We start from the raw sequence: 16,093 nt of genomic DNA, 5'->3' as shown, positions 1-16,093 counted from the left end.
CTTGGATTTTCGACCAGTTATACATTTTCCTTGCTATTTTATTCAATCAATAGGCAAGGCATTATGTTTTCATTTGTACAGTAGTTAAATGTTTCGGATATACCTGCCCTTGATACATCAATACGAGCCGTTCGAAAACTTCAAGGGACATTTAACATTTAAATCAGTTCAACGGCAAGGAGGGGAACTTTGACAACCGGAACAGCACGGGTCAATCCGGAAGTGCAAGGTGTGAGTGGAAGCAACGTCCAAGGTCTAAGTTCAGAGGTCGACCCGGACACGGTCTAAGTGAACTGGTCCAGTGGGCACCCGGGCACCTGCCTTGGCACGGGGCAAGTAGGAAGTGCAGGGTAGACTGACCTAAGGGAGCCAGGGGTCAGTAAAGAATGCAATGGGGAGAAATTCGATACGCATCTGAAACTAGTTTAGATTAGACCCAGGAAATCAAATGTTCGTTGCTTTGAAACAGTTTTCTCTAGCAGTACCTTAACGTCGAAAATTTCTTCAATGTTTTGGATCGAGTCGCGGCGATGAATATTACAAGACCTTGCATTCCGATATGTGAAAGATTCATTTCCTCAATTATCATGAAAGTTCACTAGTATTCTGATTTACATACCGTGCACATTTTCCACCCCATGTTAAAATCGTAAGGGTTTTAATTTACCGTATTTTATGTCTTAAAGCATTAGTGTTTCTATTTCTATTTAACAATTTTTACAAACACTATTTGGTTGTCAATCCAGTATTTACACAAATTTACAGCTTCTTTGGAACATAGTAAAGTTTTTGAGTGTGAGAACGTTTATAACATGTTATAGAAAGTATGTTTGACCAAAAATAAAAGGGTGAAAATTGTATTTTTTTAAGAATTTTTTGTACAAACTACATATACTAGGTATTTGGCTGTCGTTCCAGCCTAGGCGTCCAATAGTTGAAAAATTCCTTTCTTTGGGGCGTAGTAAAATTGTATGGAGTGTAAAAACGTTGTAATTTAATTTTTTTATATGTTATGGAAAGTATGTTTAGTCACAAAATAAAAGGGTGAAAATAGTATTTTACTGTCTGTAATGTATTTGCTGGAGGCTTTGTGCAGTTTGGTCCCACCCTGTGCTGGATGGGGGGAGGACATGCCTAGAGACCTTGTGATTTTTAATTCACCCTGGGCGCCAAAGACCGGTTTCATCCCCTTGGCCTTGGTCAGTGATGCTGTAATGGCCTGCAGGTTGTATTCCACAAACGAATTCCAGCGTCTACATCCCACCAACACTCCTCAAAGCCTCGATAACAAGTCATCTTTGATAAGTGTCATTTTCAAAACCCTTTTGGATTTATTTTACCCATTATGTTTTGTAGACTTCGATATGAAGTAAACCTTGATAACAAGTACTATTAAATAATCCCCATGTGAGTCTTCTTATCGAGGTTCTACTGTACTATAATACAATGCATAGGTGCTGGACACACTTATTATGAATGTAATGTGAATAATGTCTAGATTATCGGCAATTGATCAAACATGTGATTTTTGTGTTATTTACTCCATTGGCATTTTTTCAACCAATTAAATGATCAATTATTGGTGACTAGATGGGGGGTTCTATGGTAGGTGAGACTGAGACAACTTATAAAACCACCTTTAATCATAGTTGATGTTTGAAATGATAATACATTGTATATGGAGCTAGGTAACTAAAATGCATTTGATAAAATGATGATAAAACTATCAAGCTATCGCTACCTATTAACTAGGTGTACAATGCAGTTGTCTGCTTGCATTATTGAGCGGAGCTAGCATATTAATCCAATACTTTTCTGAAGTCAATGGTACATCTGTTCCTCTTAAATGAGATTAAATACTTGCAGTATCCAATGTCAATGGTATATTTGGTTCACATAAATGGAATGACTATTTGCAGTATTCAAAGTCAATTACAAGTCTAGTTCACGTAAATGAATTGTCTACTTGCAGGAACCAAAATCTATGTTTCATCTAGTTCTCAAATGTCTACTTGCGGGATCCAATGTCAATGATACATTTGGTTTCCATAAATAAAATGCCTATTTGCAGTATCCAAAGTCAATGGTAGCCTGGTTCACTTAAATGGAATGTCTATTTACAGGTTTACATTTGGATTTGGTTCACGTAAATTGTCTTCTTCCAGTATCCTACATCAATGGTACACCTTCGCTCACATAAATGAGAAATCTACTTGCAGTATACATAGTCAGTGGTCTATTTGGTTCACATAAATAAGATGCATGTTTGCAGTATCCAAAGCACCGAAATTATGTCATTCATTTTAAAGTAAATTATGCTCAATGATATTAATCCGATTGTTCTTCCCTTTTTCTCTGACCGGTATTTGTAATGTACTATTTAGATGATTCGTTGACTAACATATGTTGCGTCTCTTGTTTACCTTTTTATTATCTCGCGAATAATGCCATGGCAACCAATTAACCCATAAGACCCATGTTAAATTTCCAAAAGTTTAAATTCACGTAGGGAAAAGCCCTGTGGTCCGATTTGTACAATTTCAGATTTATACCTTTCCATGGTTGGTTACTATGATTGTGCTAAATTTGGTGCAGATCAGCCGTTCAGGAGGAGTATTTGTAAAACAAAAGCAGGAGTGTTTGAGCTTCGCTTCGCTCCGCTCAATTAAGGTACTACCTATCAATTATAGGAGTAGGATCTTAAGTATCGTGGGTAATATTGATCAAACAGCCTTTAATTTTCGTTATTACTACGTTTGAAATTGTTACACTACGTATTCAAAACTCATTTAATTATACCTTATCCCTACCATAAAGTGGTTTACCATTCAGATTTCTGCACATTCCACAAACCAACCGGTTTTAACATGGACTCTGACATGAGTTCTTTTTATCTTCAGAATCCCTGGAATTTCCGTCAATTAGATTCAAACTGATCACCGTCGAAGTGTTGATTACCATACGAAATATTAGTGTTTATGTGTTGGCGTTGCCAGTAAACGTTTGATTTCTATTGGCTATCGGCGTCAATTCGACGTTTCTAACTGAAAGGACGTTTTAAAACAGGTTTTTGAACAGAGATTTTATAACACTAACTTTGACAACCCAACTTAATTTTAAAAGCTCCTGAAGTTGTATTTTTGATAAACTAATCACACACATTTTAGACATAGTTTTTCAGCGTATTTCATGTATGCAGCTACATAGTTTTTAAGGTAAAATGCAACTTACAGACTCGACTTACAGACTTACAGACTATGAAATATTTTGATAACGCTGTATGCATCTAATTTGTTGGTAAACATTACAAAATACTTCAATAAAATCTTATTACAGTAACTTACTATTTTTGTAAACATTTTCCTTTTTGTAGGTGATCAATCAACATTTGTCTTATGCATTTTCCTACACTGAAAGTTATATTATTGATGTGCCATTTCGTGATAATCATAGGGCTACTACCTTAAAATCATGTGAGATTATTAAGTAATCTACATTTTAATTAAGTTCAACTGACAACCCCTATAAACAGCAGTATAAGTGCAAATTCGCTAATATTTCGCGCAACAGAACATTTTCTAATGCATGAAGAAGGGTCTACTTTTGATACTGGATTTTATCTGTAGATTTAAACAAATTAACAGTAAATTTTACATTGTGGAAGGACAAACAATATGGTTCAATTACTGAGAACCAAGAAGTTTATTCAGTTAGCAAGACTCCGGAGACTTGTTTGTTTGTTTAATAGTTAATCGCGCGCGTGCCGGTGCGTTCGCGTGCGGACGTGGTCACGTTTTTGCGTGCGCGCGCACCCGCCAATTGTTCTGTCAGATGCCCATTTCTGGCGGGAAAGTATTTTGTCGGTATAATTAGGTAAGATAGTGTTCGAATACTCCAGCTATAATCATTGTAAACACAGCGTTTTATCTACGGGATAACCACTTCGTAGAAGTTGAGTCAATCTTGCAACAATCTTGATTTCCTTTGTTTTAGCGAATTTCCCTATAGGGAAGTAGCTATTACCGTAGGTGGCACGGTAAGACCTAGACCCGGGACCGATTTACTTTTTCATTTTGATGTCCCCAGAGGCCAAAAACACTATTCGTTCAAATTTTTATATATGTATGTATATATATATATACGTCCGTGAACGCGATAACTTGAGTAATTTTTGTCCGATTTTGATGAAATTTGGTTTAAAAGTGTAAAGCAGGATAAACTTGAATGAGTTCGCGAACCAGCACGATCGGACCATGGGAACGGGGCTTTGCGGGGGGTTTTATGGGGTAAAAATTGGTTTTTCTCACTTTTGACCCTCAAAACACAAAATTTCCCAATTTCTCTTTAGACCTTTTTAAAGAGCTTAAAAAAACAAATAATTTAGTATATAAAAGTATTTTTGTTCGATTATTAGTAACGGAGAAAATTAAACAAATTGTAAATTTAAAATTCCCATGTTATTCTTATGGAGAATATTATCAAATGTTGTAGTTTGCTTGTTTATGAATATATTTTGATCAAACTTGGCAAATTTATTTATTTTGTACTAAGCTATCAATATTTTACTCAAAAACACACTTTATTAGTTTCCTTGTAGCAGCAAACCTAGGTACTCGTTAAACCTAATGTTATTAAATATATTTAACTGAAAATCAATTCAGACAAATGGAAATTCGCTTAGTAGGCAGGTTTGCTGCGGCGGGGGTATTATAGAAAACTTCATTACGTAGGATTTTAATTTATGGTCCTGGCTACGGAAAAAGTTTAAAAGGTTATCTCTATTCTACAATAATCCCGAATTCGTATGCATCATGAAACACGTACACAAAATGCTTTGCTGTCTTAAAGCGATAATAGTATATTTCGTACCTAGGGCCGAAAATGAGGTTTTGCCGGCTAGAGATAGTTTTTAAGTTCGAGACGAAGTCGAGAACTTAAATCGATCGAAACAAAACAACAAACATTTTCACCACACTATGATGTTTTTGGCTGTATTACATACGTTAATTGGTGGCTGAAAGTTACGTTTTGCTGACCAAGCCAGCTGTCATCGTAATTTGGGGACCGAGCAGGTTTTTACAGGCCGGGGCCGCAAAATCAGCTGTCCGCTTACTTACTTAAAACATTGCTGAATGCATTTTAAATACACAATCGAAATCCATAGCATTGCAATAGAATTGTGTTATTGTCACTGTTGCCTAGCAACTATTTATTTTTATTTTTGCTGATTCCTCAAATTATTTCTTCACATAACCTTAAAGTTGTAGTTGTGTTGACTATCAGTGTGCATTATTATAGTGGTGAATAGTGGTAATAGGGTATAGTGTGGTGAAAAATAGCGTCCGAACCACGGACCGAAATGGTTTTGCAGCTCTCGATCGATTTAAAAATTATCTCGAGCCGGCAAAACCTCATTTTCGGCCCTAGGTACGAAATATACTATTGCGTTCGCTTTCCGCTACACAAAAAGAGATTCCGGGAAATGGGCCTTACTGTCTTAAAATTCAGGGACCAATTAATTCATATATTTCTGACTTACTACCGTGAAATGGGGACTTGCCTTCATAATAATTAATAATAATTTTTACCTTTACATTTGGTTCTCAAAATGGAAACTATAACAGAATTCGTAAGATTACAAAACAAATCTTCAATTTTAAACTAGAAAAGATGTGCAATGTTTGGCTGTATGATTTCAGCTCTGATTCGTCGTTCTCCGGGCTCAGGCCAAACCGTGTGCACGTTTCCATTTCTTAATAATATTAACATTAATCATTATTTTACAATTGTATTTCATTGCCACATCAGAAGCAACTAATATACGACTCCAACTATAAGACGTTAACTATAAGATCTTGGACAACCAAGATATAAAACGAAAAACACTGTTAATTTTAAGTAACATAAAATTGATAATTTTAAAAACATAGGCCTATTTCGAATATTTGTCATTTTATATATGGTTTTTTTTTATTGTAGTCTAAATTAGGGGCTTGGCCCCTATAGGCCACTAGTATATAATAAATTACATTTTGATTAGAGAACCTCTAGATACAAGTAGACAGAGCTTAAGGATGAATGTAACTTTGGAAAATGTAAATTTGTCGAAAAATAAACGTCTAAACGGGAAATTCTACATATATCAAGAGCACTTGAGTTGTTATGTGTATCAAATATTATTATGTGCCAGAGGATAAAACAAGACTAATATATCATGAATTTATTGTTTTTATTTGTACAAGAAAAATGTAAAATCAATTCTTATCGCTAGTCAAAATACAAACGGATAAAAACTACCAAAGCTTACAAAAGTTTCTAACCGACGGTTTCAATTTGACAGTACTGGTCACAATCAAACTTGATCGAGTTACTTTTTTGCCAACAAACATTCCAGTTTTTTTTTCTGTCAACTGACAACACTGCCTGCCAATTGACCGCTTTTTCATTAGGTCGACTTGTCAACTGACCTAGGGGTGCAGATGCTACTGTAGCTCGTCCACTTCCGGTGCCCAGGGTCAGGTGGTCCGTGCTAAGGTCAGACCGGTTGGACAGTCAGTATTTTTGTCCAAAGAAATTAGATGGAAATCATACCGGCGGTAGGGAACAAAGTACACGATATACACAATATTAAACACGATATTAAAGGTCTGCAAATAATAAGTCAATAGAGACAGGTACACCAACGATCACATAAGACCAAAGGTACACACAGCATGATAATGGTGGTGGAAATAAAAAAACTCTTAAGTCATCCCCAGAATAGCAAGTCTTCCCTTAATAATTCTGCAAAGAATTTTTTTTTTTTTTTCAACATTACTCTGTCCCAAATCTTGTACGGATTGATTGAGAGTAGCAATTAACATAGCCAACCTAGTGTGCTGGAGAAATAGATCGAAACTTTCTCGATAATAATACCTTTTGTTTTACATATTCTTTCTGAAAAAGTTATTTATCTTTGCAAATTCTCACTAGTGTACTGGATTTTCTTTAAGTGGTAGATATATACGCTTCTCTCTGATTTAAAAACAGGCTAAGTATAGTTATACTGTAGTACTGTAGTAACAAGATTAGGATTGGAGGAACGTTAAAAACGATTTTTTCGACTGGCGCTGGACCACACAAAATGAAGTTCATTATTTAATTTGCTGCCAGTATGGCTAAATTCATTTTCAAAAGCCTACCTCATGACCTTAAAATATTGAGGAAATAGACCAACCTTGGTTTGAATATTTTTTTTTATTTTGTGTGTTTTTATGACAGAGCATTTTACACATTTTGAAAGGGAACGGTCCAAACCCTGGTCTTGTTACTGCCTAACGTCGACCTTTTTTTTTATAGCATCATCAATTTTGATAAACATATCTATAAATACAATAATAAATATGTTGAACATAAACAGATTACATTAAAATAGCGTATGCATTTTCTATACAATCCTAACTGGTAATTTTTTAAATATCTTGAATTTTTGATAGCTTACTACAATACTAAAATTATAAGACATGTAGGTAACATCATATACATACTCCCAAAAATATTTAAAAAATATTTTATCACACGTCTAAAAATCGTTACACGATCTCTAAACAGTCTAACGGAGTTCTCCAGAGCTTTCAAGGACGTACGAAAGTGAGCACAAGTGGAAGGACGTCCGGTACAACCAGTGTCTTAAACAAAGGACCATAAGGAACGGTGACCTGACCGACAAAAACACGGATAAATAGAATACCGTACAAGTGAATATCACGGGTCTAGTAGTATAGCGGTATGTATGAGTGAGGGCAAGACAAAGACGGACATAACGGTACTGAGGGGGAGGAAGGGGTTAACCTCCCCCTAAGCCCTAATCTGGTGGTCCGCTAAAAATGTGGAACGCCTATTGTCAGCTGATTCTCGGTACGAGAGTTTGTTTTCAGAATAATACACAGCTGTTTTGGACACATAGTTTTGATTCTTTGTAAGGTAAATTTGGAAACTGCAGAATGCTAGAATATTTTTAGTAAAAATGTGAGTTACGATATAACAAAAATATTTTTGAGAATTGTAGTTTAATGTACTTTGCAATCTTTTTTCACATACCAGTTCGGTTGAAGTTAGTATAATAAATAAAATAGTTGCCATTATTATATTCTGAACATACTGAGCAATGCGTTTAATGTGTTAGCTTTATTTTTAATTGCAATTTATTAAATTGTAGTACTATATTTTAATTTCGATATCCTACTAAATTGCATTAGAAACTATGTTCAGAAAAGCAAGTTTTAGTTCTCTTTAAGTACTTGTAGTGAATTTTCGTATCACTACAAGCATTTCTGTCAGAAGATAGTTCAAAATGTTTAATAAATTAACGTACATATTTTGTTAAGATTTTTTTCGTTCTCACAACTTTAGACTGCGATGCCATGTTCAAGTTAAGTAGCAAACACTAAGCAACACGTTTTAGGTAAGGCTAAATCCTAGCGTTGAATGAAAATAGAATGTTAAAACGAAACAAAAGGTTAAGTCGTCTATCAAAATTCAAAGGGCTGTGAAACGCTGCACCAGCTGATCGTAGGCGTAGTAAGTGATGCCAACTTATTAATAAGCGTACACATATTACGTTTCTTATAAAAGCTCACTGTTTTGTGTTTTTTGGAGTATTGGAGGGCTGCAAAAAATGAGTGCGACAAAACTAAGTAAATGCAGCAATTAGCCAAAGTAGCTATAATCGATGCAACCAAGCCTGCTTTGTCAGGCAACTGTAGAGAAACTAATGTTCCTACAAGTAGATCAAATCTCAAATTTAATAAAATACACTAGCCCTGAAAAACGTTTAAAAAACTTCCGTTTTCCTACAGGTGCGAATTGGGAAGGGTGTCAATTTGACCCGTTAAGAACACCCCTTGCTCTAGAACGTCCGTTAGAAGGGTGCTTACCCCCTTACACTGCTAGACTAATCTAGTAACATAGACCAAGTGTATGAGCTTCAACCGTACTATAGGAGAAGACACGGCCAATCTCAAGGGGAGCAAATTAGCCGGATTATAGAAGAAAACTTGGAAGCAAACGTATAACTTTTGTAAGAAGACATCCATTGTGAATTATTGATTAAAAGAAAGAAAAATACAATTACAGCAAATATTTTATTTTTTGAAAGCTTTGTGCAAGTAAAGTTATGAATTTTTTCACAAACATGCAATCTTCTATAATTAAAATCTGTATTGACTATGGTTTTTTTTTTATTGTCCGTCCAAGCGCTTCATAAGTATCCCCAGAGAAGTAACATTTCTTTCTTCTGTGTGACGTATCAAATTTCAAGATAAAACTGCCAACACAGATAAATGCTACTGTTGTTATTTGAAGTAAAATGTATAGGTACCTTCACATTTGAATGACAATTTTTGCGATTTGAACTTTGTAAATGAGTTTAATATTTCATACAATTAATTAACTTATAACAACTCTTTGGGGGACAAATTTTACGTTGCGGGACAGTCATATTGGTTTTAATAATCTGATTGTTACAGGAGATACATATTTTATCATTTCAAGAGTAATTCTTCGTTTTACAGTAGGCATACCGGCACCGTAAATTATTCCAATTCAATTACCTAAACTTGTTTGGCCTTTGGTACAGGATAGTCGTGTTGAAATTATTTTTCAAGTCTATTAGCAAAAATGTAATGTAATAGATAGATGAATAAATTTCTCACAATAAATTGTCTTTGATTATTACTAGACCAATAATCCGTCATTTTTCTATTTTTCCTACAGTAACCTGACAAAGCAGACTTCCTTGCAATGATTCTAGCACGCAAAGTAACTAATCGCTGCATTTACTTACTTTTATCGCACTCATTTTACTTTTGCCACACTCTTTTTTAACACTTCTAGAGCAGACGAGACAAATACGCGAATGAAAAAAAGTCTGAGTAAAACAGGCCAATCAGTTTCCAATCATAACGCGACCGGAAGTAGCGGCAAGTGTGCGAATGTTCGGCACTTCCCCCGCAGGTGTCTTCCGGTCCCCCCTCCCCACGTCACATGAATTACACCCTGTGATCTGATTTCTTTTATTTATTTCTGACAGATGCACCCTCAGCATGGTTTATCCGTTTAATTTACAAACCCCCCTAAGCAGTGACATAGGGGATAGCACTTTTTATACAGCCTTTTGTTTTGATATGTATTTAACTTTTTCTTAGTGTTGTTTTGGCATTGGGGCTTAGCGGTAAAGCTTATAGTAAAATGCTACCTCTGATTTAAATACAGTTTTTACAAACACAATACATACATTTATAAACAGTACTTTGGCCAGAGATAAAAATATGTCGTACCTCAATACATAGCTAACTAAACTCATACCGATACATAAAAGATGCCTTAGTACAGTAATGGGAAATATTGTATCGTTATTACTTAATGGTAATTTTTTTTCGCTAAACTAACCAAAATATAGTGTGTTTCAAAGTTCCTCAGTAATAAGTTAGGCTAACCAAAATGTATCCTAAGAGTTCTTCTATTACTAATTATTGTTAACCATTGTCCAGCCAAAATATCTGATATATTTATCGAATTTCCTTTTTTACTTTCTATTGTGTTTCAATTTCAAATGACTTCTTCGCCAGATCAACCAAAATGAATATGTGTTTCCAAGATCCTTAAATAACATGGTAAAACAACATTATTTGTCTCTACATCCTTTTTCTTCAGTGATTGAAAATTAGAAGCTAATTCAATACTAGCAGATATAAAACCAAAATTAATCTATACTATTCAACGATTTATAAGTTAGTAAACCAATATTACTTGTCTCTACATACTTTTTGTCCAGTGGTTGAAAATTAGGAACTAATTCAATACTAGCAGATACAAAACAACAACGAATCTATAGGCCCTACTGTATTCAACAATTTATAAGTTAGTCGTTTTCCAGCAAAAATGTTATATAATATTTGGCAAATTGCATAAAATTGTCCACTGGTTTGACGACGGTTTAGTTTAGCAAAATTTGTGAACTACAGTGCTAACTTTTGTGTGCGCAATATGGGTGTCCCTTTGAAAATAGCATCTGTACTTTTTAGCCCCTGTAAATTATAGTACCTCGTTATCGTCTATGATATGAACTACGAAAGTTTCTTTTTGGAAGATCACAAACTCTCTAATTTTCTTCACAACTATTACATTAGCTCTGAAGCTCAAAATGTGTTTAGTTCCAAACCATGGCCAAAACTATAGTACTGTTTAAATTCTTCGTTTTTGACTAATTCACCAACAAAACTTTCTTCTCAAAAATTGTATTCTCTCAAGCTGAAGCTCGAAATGTTTTTCTTTTCTTCATAAATATTACAAAAGCTCTAAAGCTCAACTTGTACAAACTCCCAAATTTTCTTCACAACTTTTGCATTATCTCTGAAGCTCAAAATGTGTTTAGTTCCAAACCATGGCCAAAACTATAGTACAGTACTGTTTAAATTCTTCGTTTTTGACTAATTCACCAACAAAACTTTCTTCTCAAAAATTGTATTCTCTCAAGCTGAAGCTCGAAATGTTTTTCTTTTCTTCATAAATATTACAAAAGCTCTAAAGCTCAACTTGTGTTTCTACAAACTATGGTCAAAACTATAGTACTGTTTAAATTCTTAGTTTTTGACTAATTCACCAACAAAACTTTCTTCTCACAAATGTTATTCTCTCAAACTGAAGCTCGAAATGTTTTTCTTTTCTTCATAAATATTACAGAAGCTCTGGAGCTCAACTTGTGTTTCTACAAACCACGGTCAAAACTATAGTACTGTTTAAATTCTTCGGTATTGATTGATTCACCGACAAAACTTTCATCTCAAAAATTTAAATTTAAAGCTGAAGCTGGAAATGTTTTTCGTTACAAAACCATTGCTAATAAATCTTACAAATTACCATATAGGGGAGTCATTTCCGCGCATATGCTACAAGGTTTGTCCACTCCTATTCCCAGAAACTCCAATTGCCACCCCCATAAACGGGGTGTCCGCCCTGCCTTTGATGCTCGCCGCTGTCAGCACTCGGGGGTTGTAACTCAACAGCGTCAAAAGTCAATTTTGGAAAGTCCCGTCAGTTTATTGGTGTTGTAAATATCTTGTCCGATTTCTTGTCGCCATTTGGCTATCGAGTAGAAAGTTGTCTACCGTTTCCCTTGCTTTGTTTGCGTTTCGGCCTCGGCGGCGTTTCTTTGGTTCCAGTGGCTATGGGAAATCAAGCTGAAGTGTTTTATCAAGTTGTGATGGTAAAAAAATATTAGTTGTGAAATAAAGAACGTTATACTAAATTGTCACACCTTTAGAGAAAGCATTTCTTGAATTTAGAATTAACGAATTCCCCATACAGGGAATACGCTATTACTGTAGGTCTCATTGAAATATCTCTACCCATACCAATCATATTTTTCGTTTTGAGATCCCTAGAGGTCAAAAACACCATTCGTTCAAATTAATATATTTATACAGTACATGTATCCGTAGGCACGACAATTCTAGCAAAAATGGTCAGATTTTAATTATATTCTGTATGAACGTGTAAACTTAGCCCTACATTTATTCGAACGAGTTAGCGAACCAGCATATTCGGTCTATGGGAAAGGGGGTTTATTAGGATATTTTCATGGGGTAAAAATTGGGCTTTTCCCACTTTGACCCTAAAAAAATGCAATTTCTTTCTAATCCGTTTTTTAGAGTACGAAAAAACAAATAATTAAGCATATTAAAGCATTGTATGCCATGCTCTTTCATAGTAGAGGATAAAATATTTTAAAAAGTGTAAATTTTAAATTCTCATGTTATTTTTACAGGGAAAGCTAAACTGTTGTAATTTGCTTGTTTTATGAACATATTTTGATCAAATATGGAAAATCTATGCCTATATAGTATTAACAGTTAACTATAAAAAAACTTTATTTGTGGTTTACACCTTTGGCTGCAAACCTAAGTACTCGTTAAACTAATGTTATTTAAATATAAAATAAATATGACATGTTTAAAGGGATATTTTAGTGAAAATCCTATCAGGTAAATGAAGGTTTTTAGTCTACAGGTTTGCTGTGGCTGGGTTATTGTTATAGTTATAGTACTTAGAGATCATAGCGCTTGGTATTAAAAGTAAAGCGTGACAAAAAAATGGGAAAAATATGGAGAAATAACCAGATTACCAACCTACGGCAGCTAACACCGGATTAGCAAACAGTTGTTGTTCTTTAGTCTAGAAAATAATCGTAATTCTACCTACACCATCAATGAAACAACCAATCTCCATGTTGTGATACATCATGCTCAGAGAGTTAAATAATAATTACACTCCTCTATAAAACTCTGAAATTGTTGATAATTTCAATCATTTTAATTGTAGTGTCTATATTTCACCTTATACTTTGGATGACTTTGCTCGATAAGTGGATGTTAAGTTTATACTTCAGCAAAAAATCACAACCATTTCTTAAAAACAAACTGTGTTTAAATGATTATGTGATAATAAAACAAAATGTAACTTTATGTAATTTATTAAAACAATTTTGTTTGATCAAAATACGTTTCAATAAGAAACTGCTGAAGTTATAGTGTAACGTCAATCTCAGGAGTGTTGTGATAATTTCAACGTACAATTATTTCTAGATTGTCATGGATTTTACTGGGTTTCCGATTTATTGAAATAATTTATTAACTTAAGGCCATGAATAGTATGTATCAATTTTATTAAATTGTTACCAAATCGTCTTTGCGTTTATCTTATTGTCGATACCAAAAAGTTTGTTCCTAAAAAAATCGTTAATGTCGGAAATAGTGATTAAAGTACATAATTCATTAGATGTTAAACATTCTACGGTGTTTCTGGTCAGTAAAAACCATTACAAATAATTCTTTATGCTATAGATCTACAGTCAAAAGATGGACTTTGCCATTTTTCTCTGGCTAGGCGGAAAATCCTTTTACGACAAGGTTGAGTATAAAATAAACAACCACAGAGTCCTTAAAAATCCTCGTAACTTGGGTAAATTTAATCGGTTCTTGAGCAAACCAAGCAAACCTTTCAGTAACTGATTGGCACACTTGGACGGATCGAACCTTATCTTTATTAATTCTCTTTATCAGGCAATTGGTCTTATTGACTCTTGGATTGTTTGAACAGGTTACTTTAGAAATCTTTGCTCTCTCCAATGGCAAACAGAGGGAAGTGCTTTGAAGGAACATGTGGTGTTTTTGTCACAGACTGTACACCACCGGCATTCCCGTGGTGGAGGCTGCACCCTAAAGTTGACCTTGAGCCAGAGGGGTGTGAGGGGAGGGGGGAGGCAGCATCCAGCCTCCCACTTTCTACCAGAGGAACTTTCTTCGGGGTACAAATTTTAAAAAGTCTCACTGCGATCCGTTGCTGTTTCATTGCTTTTAGGATAAAAAATATTAGAATTAGATTCAATTATCAGTTATCAAGCAAGATATTGGGATGCCACCCAAAATACGACACCCAATGTAGAATAAGCTGAGATGATCTCTGTAGCTTTGTTACATACTTAGATCAGCTGTTTCATTAGTCATGATAATCAGGAACAGCTGGGTCCAGTTTTGGACCATCAAAAAGCTACTGACTTTACTCAGTAAAGTAATCGAACCGGCGACCTTTTGATTGGTAGATTCAGCAAGTAAAATAGTTGTTGGCTAGTTGCTAATATAAATTTTTTTAAATGGGAGTTTTTCAGTTTTATAAATTCAATCCTTGTTACTTGTGTCTTTAAACAACCGAATAAACCGCTTTTACCTTCCAACAATTATTTTTGATCAAGACAGTTATTGGGTGATGAAAACTAATAATGTTCCAAATTAAATTTGTTGATTTTAAATCTACACCATAAAAAAGGGAGTTCACCTACCTCTACCTGGTTACAATCAGGCTACTATGGTTACAACAATTAGCCTAATCCTATTTTAAAATCAATTTTTTACAGTTTCGTATTTTGTTTATAATCTACCTCAACTGAATAATCAGCTGTTACATTATAATTCACAATCGCTATAAAGAAATTTGGTCAGCATAACTGAATAAATGCAATTTGAATTTTAGAAATAAATTAAACGTAAGGGGGCAAGGCCCTAAGTGAAAAAAGATTTTTGGTTAACATTCGTCACTCCACTGATATTCAGCATTGAAAAGGCATTTAAATCATAAATATTAGTTTCATAGGATGTCTGAAAAAAGGATATTACATAAAAAACTCTTGTATTAAGTTTATGGATATTTTGTATAAAATATAGTGCGTGACCATTTGTTGTGTACACTGTGTACACTGATCTATGTGTACACCACATAGAAACTTTATGTAATATAATGTTAAATTTCTCGGTGGTTTTATATAAGAAAATACTGTCGATTAACATAGTAAATTTAAACAAATACACCTCCTCACCTCCATAATCAACCTTTTTAAAATAACCTTTGTTTTCTTTTTAGCGAATTTCCCATGTAGGGCCTACACATGGTAAGACCTATACTCGGGACCGATTTTCTTTTTCGTTTTGAGGTCCCTAGAGGCCAAAAACACCATCCGTCTAAATTTATATATGTGTGTGTGTGTGTGTATCCGTTAGCACGATAACTAGAGAAAAATTGATCCGATTTTGATGAAATTTTGTATAAACATGTAAACCTACATTTATTTGAACGAGTTCACGAACCAGCATAATCTGACTATGGGAACAGGGATTTATGAGGGGTTGTATGAGGTAAAAATTGGTTTTCCCTATTTTTGAAAAAAAACATAAAATTTAGCAATTTCTTTCCAAACCATTTTGTAGAGCTAGAAAAAACCAATAATTTAGTATATTGAAGCGTTATTATGCGCCTAGTGGTTACGGAGAAATTCCCAAAAAATTGTAAATTTATATTTCTTATGTTATTCTTATGGAGAATAAGTAACCTGTTGTACTTTGCTTGTTTATGAACACATTTTGATAAAATTAGGAAGATGCATTTATTTCTTTGCTAAAATTGACATCTTACAAATAAAACCCATTTTTTACCCTCCCTGTTGCAGCAATTTTTAGTGTAAATCCAATCAGGCGAATGGAAATTCGCTAATTCTGCAGGTTAG

The sequence above is a fragment of the Macrosteles quadrilineatus genome, unplaced genomic scaffold (assembly GCF_028750875.1).
Source record: "Macrosteles quadrilineatus isolate MER2022 unplaced genomic scaffold, UCM_ALF_1.0 Scaffold_4__1_contigs__length_99947679, whole genome shotgun sequence".
Taxonomy (NCBI): Eukaryota; Metazoa; Arthropoda; class Insecta; order Hemiptera; family Cicadellidae; genus Macrosteles; species Macrosteles quadrilineatus.
This window is presented reverse-complemented; position numbering follows the sequence as displayed.